Source organism: Chionomys nivalis, chromosome 3 (genome assembly GCF_950005125.1).
Source record: "Chionomys nivalis chromosome 3, mChiNiv1.1, whole genome shotgun sequence".
In the NCBI taxonomy this organism is placed as follows: Eukaryota; Metazoa; Chordata; class Mammalia; order Rodentia; family Cricetidae; genus Chionomys; species Chionomys nivalis.
This window is the reverse complement of record NC_080088.1, coordinates 4309202-4322240: the sequence shown is the minus strand read 5'-3', so window position 1 is coordinate 4322240 and position 13039 is coordinate 4309202. Positions and strand designations below refer to the sequence as shown.

At 49.8% G+C, this 13039-nt stretch overlaps 1 protein-coding gene and 1 pseudogene across 7 annotated transcripts in view; both read right to left on the bottom strand.

The window, feature by feature from the left end:
* The window catches only part of Hlcs (holocarboxylase synthetase), a 187775-nt gene that overhangs the window by 45791 nt on the left and 128945 nt on the right, over positions 1-13039 (bottom strand). The window lies entirely within an intron of this gene.
* LOC130871904 (MICOS complex subunit Mic10-like) overlaps positions 683-13039 on the bottom strand; it is a 45956-nt pseudogene continuing 33599 nt past the window's right edge.

Genomic DNA, 13039 nt, shown 5'->3' with positions numbered 1-13039 from the left:
CTTATACTAAAGACTTATCCTGTGTTTATCCGAAGGCCTCCTTCTAGCAATCAGTCTAGGAAGAGGGAAAAGGCAGCGACTGGGAGGGAGGGGGAGGAGTGGGGGTGAGAAGTGGAGGTGAAAGGGGGAAATGAAGGTGTCCTCATTTTAGAATTCCCCTTTGCTGCTTCTCAGCCTTGAACATCACTCAGGGATCTGGTTGGATCTGGTTAGTTTAATATATGGGCACTGAGAGGCGGGGCCGGGGCTGGCCACTTCCTCTCTGAGCCCTTTTGGACACACTGCAGGTCCAGACCCATCTGAAGACCGGCTGGGCAAGGTGACAGAGGAGGGGATTATCTGTGGAGGAGGAAGGCAGCCAGTGAGCAAGGAAATTTAACTCCACACCGTTTTTAATTTATTTAAGAATACCTCCTTACAATTTCCAGAGAGGATGCGTACGTGCGCGCACACACACACATGCACACACACATGCACACACACGCACACACACACATGCACACACACGCATGCACACACGCACACACACATGCACACACACATGACTTGGTCTCAGACAGTGGCTGGAGCTGGAAGCCATGCTGATGGTGCTGGTACAGGGTCACTGTACTCCAAGGCCCCTGGGCATTCATGCGCACATAAGCACGGCTCTTCCCTGCAGCTGGGATGTCCTCAACATTAATCACTGCACTTTGACATAATTTCCACGGAGAAGGTGCAGAGCCCGCCGGTCATGCTGGCAGTTGGAGCAGGTCATCCGAGTCCCGCACCAGAATCAAAGGCTAATGGCCACCTTACTCATTCAAAGGGGGGGGGGGGGATAATGATTCCCAACCCAGAACCAGTATCCAGCTTCACCACTCTGTCTGCCATGCATGCGGCCCACTTTCTGCTGAGGTCTTACTCTGACAAGTTCCCTACCTGCAGCTCCAGCCCTCCTCACACCCCGCCCCACCCCCACCCCCTTCCGACAACCCAAGAGTTCAGGGCTGGAGAGATGGCCCAGTGCTGTCCTAGAGAAGCTGGGTTTGGTTCCCAGCTCCCCACATGGCAGCTCACAGTCCCGGTATACGCACACCCTTGTCCTCTCTGCCTTCTCGGGGCACCAGGCACACATGTGGTACACAGATATACATGCAGGCAAAATGCTCACACACATAAAAAAATAAACACAATTAAAAAGAAAGGAAGTTAAGTACAAACATGCCATCTCTTCTGAGTTCCTTCTAACTTCCCACTGTGAGAAACCAGCGCACTCTTGTCAAGACAAGGGAGCTGAGCGGAAGCATACACATATACACAGAGCAGAAGCACCGAGCAACTTTGGTCACATATGCTTCCCGTATTGCCAAGATCAGCAGCACGTGCAAAAATCCAGTGTGAAAGCCTCAGCCGTGCAAACAGCCCACAAAGGTGTGGCATAAGCTTGCGGGACTCATCGGATGGGCGCTCCTCCCTCAGAGGCTCAGAGCCAACTGAAGTACCTGTTGGGGAAGTAGAGATGGGCAGCACCAATGGGCACACACAGGCTTTCTCCAGTCAATCGTAAATGCATGCATGTAAATTCATCCTATAAGCAGCCCGTTTCCAATCAGTTAAGTCTAATCAATTAGAACAGTCCAGAAACGACTTCCATGGCTAATTTCAGAGAACTACCATTCTATCCAAATTAAAGAGAGCTACCCCCACCTCCACCCCACCAGTCCCCTTCCCAGGGAGGTCAGGAAGGCACACGAGCCACAATCAAGCTTGTTTCCATCACTGGTCATACCCACAGATAAAAGCAGCAGGAAAGTCCCTTTCCTGTGGACGACTCCGCCTCAGTTCCAGGAATGCAGCAGCAGGCCCAGCGCTGACCTCAGCAGAGTTGCCACTGCACCCGAGGTCCTGCACCCCAGCCCAGAGCTGGGGCCATCAGCCTTCCTGCCGTCTGCTCTGAGAGAAACTGGCAGCTGATGACAGATGACACCCACAGCTCACAGAGGGTCTGTGGTGACGGCTGCTCAAGACCCTAACCCCAGAAGACTTAATCTTTTCTATTTATTTATTTGAGGCGTGATCTCATATACTAGAGGCTGGCTTTGATTCCCTTTTTAGTCAAGGGTGACTTTGAACTTCTGATCCATCTGCCTCACCTCCCCAGGGTTGAGTTTACACACATGCACCACCATGCTCGGCTTGTGTGGTGCCAGGGACCAAATCCAGGGAACTATGAGCAGGCCAGGTGAGCACTCTACCAACTGAAGGGCCCTGCCCTCCCCTCAGACATTCAGTAGCAAAACCTCAGGTCCAGTTGGCAGCCCTCCCTGCCAGCGATCTCGCAGAACAGCTTTACTGGGCTACAAGACACCATGGCAGTCTGGTGATGTCTCTGAGCAAAGACTGAGATTACATCAGAACGCGAGGACAAAGAGCGGCTAATGGGACCTCGGCACAGCATCTTAGTTTCAAAGTGGAAAAGCTTTCATTAGTAAGGGGTGCTCGCGCACACACCGGAGGCAGATTAAAACGTGGACGCTTTGCTTTTCACTAGAATTTGGGGTGGCTTTGGATTTGCCATTTGTATCTTTATTCAGTCCGGACTTAAGCAGTTTCTCCGCCTTTCCGTACAACTGAGATTTTTTCACCAAGAGACCCTGCCTTCTCTAATTTGATTTTCTGGATCCGAGACTTTAATCTTCTGAATCGCCGCTTATCTGGTGCATCAGTGAGATCAGCCCAGCAATTGTTTGACTGTGGCTCAAGATTTAAATTTCTTCCTCAAAGGAGAATTTAAATCTCTTAATTCTCCAACACTCACCTACCCTCCATCCACTGGACACTCCGCTCCCTCACCGGCTTCCCCACCCAGAGCATGGGGTCTTCTTGCCTTTGACTTCACGCAATTCTTTGAATAAAAGAGGCTGGAGTTTTGTTACCAGCGAAACGAACTCTACACTAGAGACATCCAAATCGTGTGGATTTGGTATAAGCTTCTTTCAAAAACTGCTACTCCGTTATTGGGCGTGTTTATGCCTAAAAAGAAGATTCTGTGTTCTATTGTGTCCGAAGCTTTCAAAGTGCGATTGTTCAATTTGCAAACGGCAATTGGTTAACCAAGCTGAACTTAATTAGTCCGTCCATCCTACGGCCCACATCAAACCCTACTGTTTGATGTCTTCCGCGCCCCTCCAAGCTGCCTACAGCTGGCCGAGGGTCACGATGGAAAGGCAGCCGGGCTTAGGTCTGGGAACTGAAATGAGCCGTTGTGAGTGCGGCTTCTCTCCTCGTGTTTTCTGGGGCTGCGCCGCTCTGACCTTCTTCAAATCCATCCTTTGCGGATTAACATGTAAAGCAGCGCCGAATTAATTTCAGAAAAGGCGAATGAGATCAGCCTAGGGTCATACAAAACATCTAACTCCTAAATACACTAATGCCATTCAATGAGAAGCTGTCAATAAGGGGGGGGGCAGGGAGGGGCAGCGAAGGATTTGAAGGTTGGAGCAGTCTCAGGCTGGTTAGCTCTCTGCCTACTTCTGTGGCGTGGCTAATGCATTCCTCTAGAAGCTAATCCTATTTCTAAGGACCCTCCTGCGAGGAGCACACAGGCCAAGATGAATGAGAACTAAAATGCATTAAAATTCTCAACAACTTCACCAAAAGGCACACTATTAGATTCTGAGTGTCTCTGGTAAGACGGTTCATTAAAAGTACGGGTCTTAAAGAACCCGCTTTTGTCCCTGCACTGGGGAGAGAGGGGCCCAGGTGTCACTTGTGATACCTGCAGTCAAAATATTTTTACATTAGGTTGTCCGGGTAATCACATCAGAAACGCTGCACGATGCAGTAAGGGAAGGCCTTTTTCACAGGCTGGCTTGAATGGCATTCTCCCTCCTGTGCCTGGAGGATGTGCGCATCCATGGCTTTAGTCACACAATGGTGTCATTAAACCCACTTTAAAAATCAGACATGAAAGAGCTCTTAATTTCCCTTGAAGAACTAGCGGTGTCGAATGCTTCTCTTTCCCCCATTGTGTTTTGCTTGTACTCAATTAAGAGATAATTTGGCCATTTATCAAGATGTGGTCTGAGCTGAGCAGTCAGAGACAACTCAACACGGCTGTTTCTGTGGCCGGATCCGCAGGCATCTGGAGCACAGGGGTACAGTGGCCTGAGGATGTTTGGGGTCCACGGTCACAGCAAGGGGGAAGGCCACACAACCCCAGACACAATCATGACACACATATCCTCAGAAACGCCAAGGTCAAAAGATTTGGGACCCTGAAACCGGAAGGACCAGAGGGGACTCAGAAAAACAAAACTGACATCACCCAGAAGCCGGAGGGGCTCCGGACATAAAAACCCACCCCAGGTGCCAGGCACCCCCTGGGCAGTGGACTCCCTTGGGTGGGGAGGCAGGAGGGGGCACATGGTTCCCACAGATCAAGATGTACCTGCGCACGTGTGAGCCACACAACATCTGAGTCCTGAGCACTGCACACCTTCCCTTGTGCTAAATATTACACAGAGAAACCTGAAATAACATCACCTCCTCACCCTACCTTCACAACAACCTCTCCCCTTCTTTGGTGAGTTAATCAGTCTCTTATATACAGCTTCTCAGTCTAAACTCTGGAGCCTGTGAACATGGAAATTAGGGCAAGGACCACAACAGTTTCACACGTGGTCACACCCAACAGCACCAGAGCATCCATGTTACAGACGTTATCCCTAATCTTCAAACTTCTTCAATGGGGAGGCACCATGTGACAGATAAAACAGGCTCAGAGAGAGCAAGGCAGCTGTTAAAGGCCACACAGCTGAGCCACACACAGCAGAAAGAATCAAATGGAGGTCTTTTAGACTCCAAGCTACAGGCGGGTCCCATGAAGAAATAGTGGGACAAAACAGACTCTGACCCTAAAGACAGAAGCAGAGAGTGGTGGTTTGCATAGGAATGGCCTGCATAGACTCATGCATTTAAAGCTTGGCCCACAGGCAGCGGCACTATTAGAAGGTGTGGCCTTGTTGGGGTGGGTGTGACCTTGTTGAAAGAAGTGTGTGACTGTAGGGGTGGGGGCTTTGAGGTCTCAGATGCTCAAGCTAGGTTAGTAGGGCAGTCACCTGCTGCCTGCAGATCGAGATGTAGGACTCTCAGCTCCTTCTCCAGCACCATGTCTGTCTGCACAGCACCAGGTTTCCTGCCATGACGATAATGGACTAACCCTCTGAAACTGCAAGCCGGCATGGTTAAATGTTTTCCTTTGTAAGAGTTGCCATGGTCATTGTTTCTTCACACCAACAGAAACCTTAACTAAGACACATGGCTATGATGCTACAACCCCCACAGGCTACAGGATTTCTCATGCTTGTTAGACATTAGGAAGAAGGGCTTTAGGGGGTCAGTGAAAGAGCTGCCTTACCTAGGCCAGGCCGGGTGTCCTTATGAAGCAGCAGAAGGGAGCAGGCACATGGAAGTCCCCGACAGCTAGGCTGTGCCACCGATGACTATCACCTGACAGCCCTTCCCGTCAGCAGGGGTGAAGCAGGGCAAGGGTAGAGCAGAGAAAGCAGAGGTCTGGAGGTTGGAGTGTGAAGAAGGCGGGAGGTGTGTGCTGGCACGACCCCAGCACCAGTGTTGGATGTGCGCAACCATTCTCTGGGCTAAGGGTCCCCGCTAACATCAAACCTCAGTCTCAAGAAAGGCCAGTCATGGGGAGACTGAGGAAAGGGTAACACAGTGGGTTCTCTCCCCACCTGCTCCTCTGTCAGTCAGGAGTTGGAACGATCCAATGATGGAATGACAGGGAAGCTCCGGAGGAAGACAGAACAGGAAGGGTTCTGACACCTGGACCACCATCTGCACCTCCATTCTCACCAAGAGTGGCATCTGGACCACACACACACACACACACACGACCCTCCACTACAGAAAAACATACAACACCACAGTCCAGACACACACAACTACACATGACCCCCCACCTAAGAATAACATACAACACCACAGTCCAGACCCACACAACTACACATGATCCTCCATTTGGGGAAAACACAGAACACCACAACCCAGACAAGCACTAGGCGTGATCAACTGACACACATAGCATTTCAATGGAACAATAGTGATTCCCCTACCTCCAACTTACCTGCCCTCCATCATGTCTAGAGTCCTGAGGGAAGGAACTAAAGTGCAGAAGAACCAGATGTCTGGTCTGCGGGGGGGGGGGGGGGTGGTGTCACTCAGTGGGCAGGAGATCTAGCAGAGACTTTAAAACAAGATTTGCCAAATGCTTACACTGTTACTTCCTGGACACCTCACCATTGTCTTATAAGATGCAGAAACATCTATTTAAACAAACAAAAAACCCTTCGAGACTTCATCTGAACAGACTGGAGACTTACTGCTGAGTTCTGAGTACAGCAATAAACACCGTGTTTGCTCAAAAGCGGATGCACTTGAAGATGAAAAGTTTAGGTCACAGAGAAACAGACATCAGAGGACCAAAATGCATTGCTTCAAAGTGAGAATCATGATCAGAAGGGAAGGGAAGAAAGGAGGGGAAAGGAAGGAAGCCAGGAGGAGAAGGAGTATCCCTAGGATCCCTCAGATGCTCAATGAGCACATTCACTCCTGAGCACTTCAGGGCGCAGATGACATGTGGGCAGAGGCTCAATCCCTGAGTGATGGACGACAAGCAGATCTCACAGCGTCATCCAATCTGAAGGGGATGCTTTGCTTGGTAAACAAACTTTTTGTTGTACAGCACTTTTTCACTGACACCATTGCAAACAGACTCCAGCTGGGTTCTTTCTTGAGAGGAGCCTTGTAATCAATCAGCAACACCGTCAAGGATATATAAATACAGAGAAGCTAAAGCAGACATGGTGTACGGATGCAGGCATCAATGCAGATGCAGATGCCGAGGCAGACATGTGCATGGATGCAGACACGGATGCTGAAGCAGATATGGTGTATGGATGCAGACGCAGATGCCGAGGCAGACATGTGTATGGATGCTGAAGCAGACATGTGCATGGACGCAGACATGGATGCTGAGGCAGACATGTGTAAGAACAATAAGAATATAATATCTGTTTAGTTATAACAGAATAATAATTTCAAAATCAAGGTAGCTGGATTGGTGAGGTGGATAAATGGGATAAGGGAGTTTGACTCCCAGCCCGATGACCTGAGTGCCTTCCCTGGAACTCACACAGTGGACGGAGAGAACTGACTTTCACAAGTTCTCCTCTGCTCTGTACATGTATGCCAGGGCGTGTACACACATGTACACAAAAGTACACGTATATGCGCACACATACACACAAACTAAATAAATTTAATAAAATTATAAAAACAGATGGCTATTTTTAAGAAGCAACAAGTACAACATTTAATTCAAAGTTCAATAAAAAGAAATAACATGAATGTAGAAGCAATCATATTACATGCTGGAATTACATGCTCTACTGACCAGGACACCACCACGCTGACTTTGTTGGCCTGTATGCCAAGGTCTTCCTCAACCACACACACATTTCCAAAGCACTGCAATATACACAAGGACCAACAGCTTTGTAAAAATTTAAGAGTCTCCCTGACACACATAGAGTCCTCATCCCAATTTCAGAAGGATTAATACTGATGAAACGGAAACAACCAAGCTGACATCTATCAAGCTGCATTTCCTTCTGAGCTGGGTAAGGCCAGAGTGGACAGGTAACAGCTACCGAGTCAATGGCTGGTCTAGGAGCTGGCATCGTGTTAGTGTGGGAAAGCCTGTTAGTGTGGGAAAGCCTGTTAGTGTGGGATAGCCTGTTAGTGTGGGATAGCCTGTGGTTGTCCCCACCACATTGTGTCTCTCTGTGCTCAGGCCTCTCCTCTCTCACCCCTCTAAGACAGAGCAGGCCCATTAACTGTGACAGCTCTTTAGGGCACACAAAGGGATTGGTTCCACGGGGACTGGAGACACTAACTTGTTACCCTCCCTTCAAGGACTCCAGAGGGTCTGAATCCTCCCATGTTTCTATATGCAAGCGTGAATCTAGGCCACAGGTAGCCTAGAAGCAGTGGGCTCAACAGTTTCAAACGTGTGGCCGGTGTGTGCAGGCTGTCTGCTGTGCTCCACTTCTACCCAGGCTGGAGGGATGCGAGCGTGCGCAAGCACAAAAGTGCTCAAGGGTCAGACGTGCGCTACTTTACCCTGAGAGTCCGCTACCCTCTGAGGGGCAGAGCCTGAGTCATCTGTGTCAATTACACACGGTTGGGTTTCGTGTCTGCATCACCTAGAGAAGTAGCTCCCTGTTCTCAAGCCACGTAGACCAGAACTATTTAGCTAGTTCCTCCCTCCCATCCTAGGAGGAAGAAACTAAGGTGTTATGCAGACAGATTCTCTAACTATCTAGCCACATGGCATCAGGACAAAGCAAGAGAAGGGACGATAATGGATGATCGCAGAGGGGTCCCTCCCCCACGTGCATTTTCACATGCTGTGGTTTCAGTGGTTTGTAGCCATCTGTGGTTCAATGACATTACATGGAAAATTCTGGGGATAAATAGGTCATAAATTTTAAATGGCATGCCGTTCTGAGTAGCACAGCTGGATTCCACCCCACCTGGGATGTGACCTTTCCCTTCATCCACTGTATCAACCATGTATCATCTGATGTATACCCTACCCTCCTCTCCACCTGGGATGTGACCTTCCCCTTCATCCGATGTATCAATGATGTATCATCCAATGTATACACTACCCTCCTCTCACTAGTCAGTAGGTGATAACTAACTGTACTTTTACTGATGTCCTCCAGACATGAGAATATTGGCACAGGCAGTTTGAATGCACCAAAGAGAAGCTATAGAGGGTTTCCTATAAAGTGTGTTAGGCATATATGTATGGGGGGAACGTACACATGTGTTGGGTTTGTTACAATCCCTATGTAGTTCTCTTCTGGGGGTATGCACACATGGAGATACTCACTTTCTCTAACCATGAGAGAAATGCAAATCAAACACTTCCCCTGCTATCCACACCACTGGAAACAAGGCATTCAAGCATCCACGCACATACTGCACCGACTAGTGCTTCGCGCGACTGCGCCCTTTGGGAGAGTGGTCTGGGGATGACCTATTCCCGGTCATTAGCGTGTTTATGGTCACTCCTGGTGAGCTGTTACTTGAGTTTACTGCAATATTTTCTTCTTTTTATTTATTTATTTTTTTTAAAGGAGGAGACACGTGGGCATGAGCACGTTGAGGGTCACATCAGAGTCACAAAAATTTGGAAGAGACAACTGCAGAGATCACAATGCAGCAATCTATGGGTGAGTCTGGCAGCTGTGCACACCTCAGCAGGCCCCGGCTGGGAGCTTAGACTGGACGTCGGCTTCCACACAAGTTTTATTCTAAGAACTTTTGAGCTGGTCACCACTAGGTGGACAGGGCCATCATCATGCTAGGTGGTCCTAAGGAGTGATCTAGACAATGGCTCAGCCTTGTACCCACCCTTTTGGTCAAGGTGTGCCTAGTGGGCACTCTTTTCCCAGGTGTGTCGATGTAATGCCAGATGGAGCTTTGGCAAGGTCTCATTGTTCAAGCTGGAGAAGTGGAAAGATAGACAGGAGGTACAGGCAGGTGCACCTGCTAGCAGCGGCCATCACAGCGATGGCCAGCCGTGAGATGGGCACAAGCAGAGCCCAGCTTTCCTGCACTGCAGCTTCCACCTAGGAGAATATGTGTCAACACTGAAGCCCGTCTCTAGCATAAACATGAAATGTAGAGTTTCTTGGCCATACTGGGGGTAGGACAAAACACCTGACAACCGCCATTCATAGTCTGCCATGGCGAGCTGTGTGCGCTAGCGACCGCCATTCATAGAGTCTGCCATGGCGAGCCGTGTGCGCTAGCGACCGCCATTCATACAGACTGCCATAATGAGCCGTGTGAGGTGGAAACCGCCATTCATAGAGTCTGCCATGGCGAGCCGTGTGAGGTGGCTGGTCACCCTTCCCGGGAGGCATAGAGAACAAACGGCAATGTTTCATCCACTGCATCATTTTTATTCACTGGGGGACACCAACCAAGTCCAGAGTGGGTCTTCTCTCCTCAATTAAGCCTCTCTGGAAATGCCCTCACAGCAATCCTAAATCCTGTCAGGTTGACAAGATTAACCACCACAGTTGCCGTTAACTGAGCTTTGCTGACAGACCTGGGATGGAAGCATTTGAAAGAAATAAAATAAGGAATGTACTACTTTAGAGGGATAATGGGATTTTTTTGCTATGCTATTTTCATTATACAACATCATGCCCAATAGAAGAAAGTATTTAAAACTATATCACCTGGGCTCTCTGAGACTTGTCCAGTTCAGTGTGTCTGAGAACTCTGCCAGGCTAAGGGAGTCTCCAGCACATGTGAACTGTCATTAGGACATCATACAGTGGAGATGGTTCGGCTTTAGACAGATTCAGTAGCTTTCAGCTAGGAATGCAATCCATGGTGTGATACTAACAACAGTCTATTACTCAGTCCTTGAGATTGGTTTGGCTCTAGTGTCTGTGTATGTACATGGAGTTTCAGCATATGCCCCCCACCACACATAGACACGGGCAGATACACATGTAGACACGCAAGGCATACACGCACATGCATACACACAGACATGCATGCAGGCACACACAGAACACATGTAGACACACACAGACATACACGGAAACACACACAGGCACACATGTGCAGACACACAGACATACATGCAGACACACATACAGAGACAGGCAGACACATACACACAGGCATACAGACATATACATATATGTGCACACACACAGACACATGCACACACATGCACACACAGACACACACACATGCACATATACACAGGCACACATGCACACACATAGACACATGCAGACACACACAGAGACACGTGCACATACACACATGCACAGACACATGCATGCACACAGAGACACATGCAGACATACACGCACAGACACACAGACACACACACGCACACTGCTTTATGTGGTTTATAGAGATGCTTTGTTCATCTTCCTTGTAATCTAGCCTTCCTGTTTCAACTTCAATACAGGAGGTAGATTTGCTCCTGCCACGCCCGTTCAGGACCCTACTGGGAAAGCTTTTCCAGGCCAAGGGCCCTGTCCAGCCACAAGCAGGATTAGCCCACTAGAGGGCCATGAATCCTGACTGCGCCTCTGGTATTTGAACCACACCTGTGGTGCAATGGCCTCTAAACTGCGGCTTCTGGACAGCAGATAACAAGTCAGGGACTGTCTGGAGGATAAAAAGATGCTGCGTAAATCCAGTCAGAACTGGAACCCTCACATCTGCCAGCCACTGGCTGAAGGGCAGCAGCGGATGGGGTGGCAGGGGAGGGTGGGGTAAGGGGATGCAAAGCTAGGGCACCACTCTCCAAACAGAGGAGAGACATCTGGAGGGAACTTTCCACCTAGTGCCAGAAGTAGGAGCCCATGTGGAAGAAAAGAAGAACGAGAGAACTGCACCAGCTTCACCCTGGACCAGCTTTAACGGTAGAGCAGCAATAACGAGACGCCTACCAACCCCACAGTCTCGCACTGACCTGCATGCTCTGTGAGGTGGTTCTTCACTGACCTGTGTGAATTTTAGTGTTCTTTCCAGGCAGGATCTGAAGTCGCCTTTCAGGCGTTTAGTGAGGGAGCCATTCACTCTCTTCCTCCTGTTCCCGATCATTCTCTTTTTCACAGGCCTAGAGGAGACCCTCCACAGCAGGAAAAGCTTCTCTGAGGGTCACAAGGCTGCCCCTCCCTGCCACGCTCATTAAAATTCCGTGTCAGGGTTTCTTCCTAATTGTCTCCTCTACTTTCCATTACCCTGCGCTAGTGACTTTTCTCTTTTTCTACATATACCAAAAATCTATGCCAAACATCAATTTTAACTTTTAAGAGACAAATAAATCAATCCTAACCCAAGTTCATTAAGCATCCAAAATAAAAACAATTGACTCAAATGTAACCGGAAGAGGTCTATACGTAAGCAAGCCTGACTCCGAGGAGGGGAGGCAGGCGCTGCCGCCTGGCTGCTGATGAGGACTTTGCCTTCAAGGTGGCCACGATGACGCCAGTAAGATGAAGATGGGGGGCAGCGCATGAGGGAGGACGTTGCTGCGCAAGAGATGAAAGGAGGGAGGTGGCGTCTGTGAGGCAAGAAGCTGCACAGGAAGCGATAGATCTCCGGTGCCCATGGGAGAGGGCTCGCAAAACACAGCAAGGGCTTGGATGTGGTCCAGAGTCCATGGACTATCTCCGCGGCGCCTGGCAGAGAAAGCTTATCAGGAGATGGGCTGGGGATGAAAGCGAGGGTTCCAGAGGTACGGGGAAGCAGTGGGGGCTATTCTGGAGATGGACTGTGAGGCAGAGATGAGGGGCTGGAAGAAGAAAAGGCAGGACTTACTGGTCGGTGATGTGGAGAAAGACAGGACAGCCGAATGGAGCTACCCAAAACACACCCACCGATCCCATCTGTCCTCTGAGACTCAGCCAAAGCCAGCTCCTGTTGGATGCTTTTGCCGACGCCTGGGACAGATGGGGGACTGGTACCCCAAGGCCTCCTGCCTTCCTTGAGGGGTACTCTCCTGTCCTTCAGAGATGGCACGACACACAGTGGCACTCCCAGACGCTCTGCAGGCTCTGGAAGTGCATTCTTGTGAGACTTGAAGGCCCCTTCAGCTGTTTACATCTAGTCCCCAGCATGGTGGAAGAACTAGAGTTCCCGGAGCTGTGCATAGCCGCAGCCACAGTAGGGACATGTCTCAGGGTCGCAGCTGCACGGGAAGCTCTTGAGGTCAGCAGTTCCAGTAGGGACATCTCCTTCCTCAGCAGTGGCCACTTCCAAGGCCGTGACCCAGGAGTTCTTCCTGGAGCCAGCACGGAGTCAGCCCCTCATGGCCTGTCCCTGACCTCCCGAGTCCCCAGAGCGTCTGCATTGGACCACATTCTGCGGGGACTGTCCTAACTCCTGGGCTAAGGGGTCTATCTGAGCTGACCCCCAACTCACA